This window comes from Electrona antarctica, assembly GCF_951216825.1.
Source record: "Electrona antarctica genome assembly, chromosome: 17".
Classification (NCBI taxonomy): domain Eukaryota; kingdom Metazoa; phylum Chordata; class Actinopteri; order Myctophiformes; family Myctophidae; genus Electrona; species Electrona antarctica.
The window spans coordinates 41,487,111-41,491,077 of NC_136798.1; positions in this window are offsets into that span (position 1 = coordinate 41,487,111).

Sequence of the window (3,967 nt, forward strand, 5' to 3'; positions counted from 1 at the left end):
TCTTGGGGAGCTTGACCAGGTATCCTTCCTTCCAGTCTGTTGGAATTTCCCCTTTCTCCCAGATCTCCTTGAACAGTGGGTGTAACATCTCTACAGAAGCATCTGTGTCCGCCCTCAGTGCCTCTGCTGGGATGTTGTCTGGTCCTGTCGCCTTCCCGTTCTTCAGTTGAGTGATGGCCTTCTTTATTTCCAGCTTGGTTGGGATTCCACAGTTGATGAGGAGGTTTGTCTCTGCTGCTTGTATATCCGGAGGGTTAGGTGGTGTCGGTCGATTTAGAAGCTCCTCAAAGTACTCTGCCCATCTTTCCTGTTGTTGTTGTGGTTCTTTGCTTGTATTTCCCTCCTTGTCTTTCACTGGTCGCTCTGGTTGGCTCCTCTTTCCTGACAGTTTCTTGGTGGTGTTGTACAGCTCCGCCATGTTTCCTTTCGCAGCTGCCTCTTCAGCTTCTTTTGCCAGGCTGTCGATGTAGACCCTCTTGTCTTTTCTGGCACTTTTCTTCACCTGTTTGTTGGTCTCCGTGTACTCTTTCTGGGCTTTCGCCTTGCTTGACCGTGTTCGGCAGTTGTTGATGTCGGACTTCTTCTGTCTCCTCTCCAGGACCTTTAGTAGTGTTTCTGGTGATATCCATTCTTTCTGCTGGCTCTTCTTTGGTCCAAGCACTTCCTGGCAGGTTGATGTTATGGCCTCTTTTATCTTTCCCCATCTATCTAGTGGTGTATGCTCTTCACTGTTCAGTTCTTGTAGGGCTTGAAATCTGTTATTTAGAGTCAGTGTGTACTCCAACCTTTTCTCCGTGTCTTTCAAGAGGCAGATGTTGTACTTCTTTCGCGTTGTTGTCGTTTGTGTCCAGTGTTTCTTCAGCTTCAGCTTTAGTGTGGCAACTACAAGGTGGTGATCTGATGCCACATCTGCTCCCCTCCTTGTTCGCACGTCCTGCAGTGATCTTCTGAATTTCCTGTTTATGCAGAAGTGGTCAATCTGGTTCTCGGTCACTCCGTCTGGAGAAACCCAGGTTGCCTTGTGTATCCTCTTGTGGGGAAAGACACTTCCTCCAATTACTTGGTTGTTTAGGGCACAGGTGTCCAGGAACCTCTCTCCATTTTTACTCATCTCTCCTAATCCTTGCTTTCCCATCACCTCTTCGTATCCTGTGTTGTCTCCTCCAATTTTCGCATTGAAGTCCCCCATGAGTATGTTGATGTCTGTAAGTTTAAGTTGTTCCAGGATGCTTTGCAGTCTGTTGTAGAAGTTGTCCTTATGCTCGTCGTCGCTGTCATTTGTTGGCGCATAGCACTGTACCACATTCATCTGGATCTTCTTTTTCTTGGTTCTGAAGGAGGCTGTTATAATTCTTGATCCATGTGGTTCCCATCCCATCAGTGCCCCTTGAGCTGTTTTGGATAGCAGCAGACCTACCCCCTCTGTGTGCGGGGATTTTTCTTCTTCGTGTCCTGAGTATAGCAAGAGTTCTCCTGTCGTCAGTCTTTGTTCTCCGGATTGGGTCCACCGTGTTTCGCTGATTCCTAGCAGATCTAAGCTATATCTCCTCATTTCTCCTGCTACTTGCATGGTCTTACCTGTCTCGTGCATGGTCCGAACATTCCATGTTCCTAATCTAATGCTTTCTCTGTTTGAGAGAAGGGGTTTCGGCTCTGTGGCTTCCTTGCGGCTTTCATCACACAGCGTCATGATTCTTCTTGATGAAGAACCTTCCTCCACCAGGGTTTGGGTCTGTCTTTCTGTATTCAACGTTTCTGTAGCATACGTGGGTTTTTTTACGGTTTGGGGGTTGCTGGCCCCAAGCCCAACCTTCCCCCATTTCTGGGTTCAGGATTGTTTGGGGTCAGTTTGTTAGTCCTCTTCCCTAACCTGTTGTCTTCCAGGCAATGGATTACAGTCTCATACCACGTGAGACCAGACAGGCTTTGGGTCGTGTACAAGCTGTCTCGGCACGGCAAGCCCAACCAACCCCAGCTACTGTGTAATGAAAGACAGAAGAGTACAGTCCTTCAAAACGGAAGCTTGTCAAGACTTGACAAGAAGGCTGTTCTTTATACAGCTTAACCCATTCTGGACGGGAGTCCCTCTTGGTGTTTTAAGCATTAAAGGTTATACTTTAGCGCTATTGAAAAATAGCAGATCTACAAGCTCACAGCGCGGCACTGAGTGCCGCGCTACGAGCTTGTAGGTCTGCAATTTTGTTTTTTTTAAATCGTGAAAATGCGGCGCAGATCTTTGAATATATATTCTTTCAGAACGTTTGTTTTAACTCAAATCTCAGATGTGGGGGTCCGGGGCCAAATACAGATAATTCTGGGGGTCCTTTACATGAAAATGTTTGAGAACCACTGACACATGTATAGAAACATTAGGTTATCCCCCACCACAGTAAACTTGGCGGTGTTAACGCATTTTGGGCGGGAACCCCTTTTGGTGTTAGCATCATGTTATACTTTAGCTATTGAAAAATAGCAGATCTACAAGCTCATAGCGCGCCACCGAGTGGCGCGCTACGAGCTGGTAGATCTGCTATTTTTGAAAAATCGAAGAACGACTGACATAGAAACATAGCTTTTTCAGAAAACTGTCAGGATTTAGAAGACATCTTGTATAGAATCGTCCGCAGGTCTAAACGGGTAAAAGGCTGTGACACGTCATATATAAGCTTGCATCATCGTCTATCGACGCACTTCCAGACGTCGTCTGAGATCAGATTCTAAAAATGTCTTCTACATCCTGACAGTTTTCTGAAAAAGCTATGTTTCTATGTCAGTCGTTCTTCGATTTTTCAAAAATAGCAGACCTACAAGCTTGTAGCGCGCCACTCGGTGGCGCGCTATGAGCTTGTAGATCTGCTATTTTTCAATAGCTAAAGCATAACATAATGCTAACACCAAAAGGGGTTCCCGCCCATATAGGCTTGCATCATCGTCTATTGACGCACTTCCAGACGTCGTCACACTGACGAGGACCGTTACACAACAGGTCCGTTTCGAGGAAGCAACCCGATTGATTCATTTAACCCATTTAGACCTGAGGCCGAAAAGCCTCGTGAATCGTGACAGTTTTCTGAAAACCCTTATGTTTCTATGTCAGTGGTGCTCAATCTTTTTCACGTCAAGGAACCCCAGACTTATCTGTATTTGGCCGCGGACCCCCATCTGAAAATATGTTGTTCCAGGGAACAACATATTGTTCAACATCCCCCCCCCCCCCCCCCCCCCCCCGCCCCAGAAGCGAAGATTTGATTTAAAAACGTTCGCTCTGAAATAATATAATATTCAAAGATTTGCGCCACATTTTCACGATTTTTCAAAAATAGCAGATCTACAAGCTCGTATAGCTAGTTATTTGTTAAAATGTTTTTTTTTATGTGGACACGCCCACCAGTTAATTAAGTATGCCTGGTTTGCCTGGTGGGTGGTGATGGGTGGTGATCCACCTGAACTGAAGCCGCACCCACAGCTGCTGTTGTATGATTAGGGGGGAGGGGTTAGGGGAGGGGGTGATATTGTGATGTCACTACATCACTGTTTTATTTGTTTTCTGTCAAGGTTTCAGCCTCCAGGAAGAAACCCTAAAATCAAAGGGAAGACATCATTGCACATTCTTCCATTTTAACATATACTTGACACTTTTTTGAAGAAAAAAAGCCTCCTTATACAATAATTAACACCTGATGAGCAAGTTTTAAGGTGGGGAAGGGAACAAAATCACAGCACTCCATCTTTAAAGGTATATTCAGTGATTTGACTTAATTCAAATATCACTTATTTTTTCTTTTTTTCTGGATAATCCTCCCTACTATAGAGTGTGCTGACCATATAAGGAGTTCCTCCCTGTCCCCAGTGAGCCCCTGGGGTCAAAAAACCATAGTTTCAGTTTTGGTGGCAGGTGGCAAAGCCTTCATCCAATCAGGATGAGAGGGGCCTTCCTCCAATCATGATCGAGTGGGGGCGGGCCTTG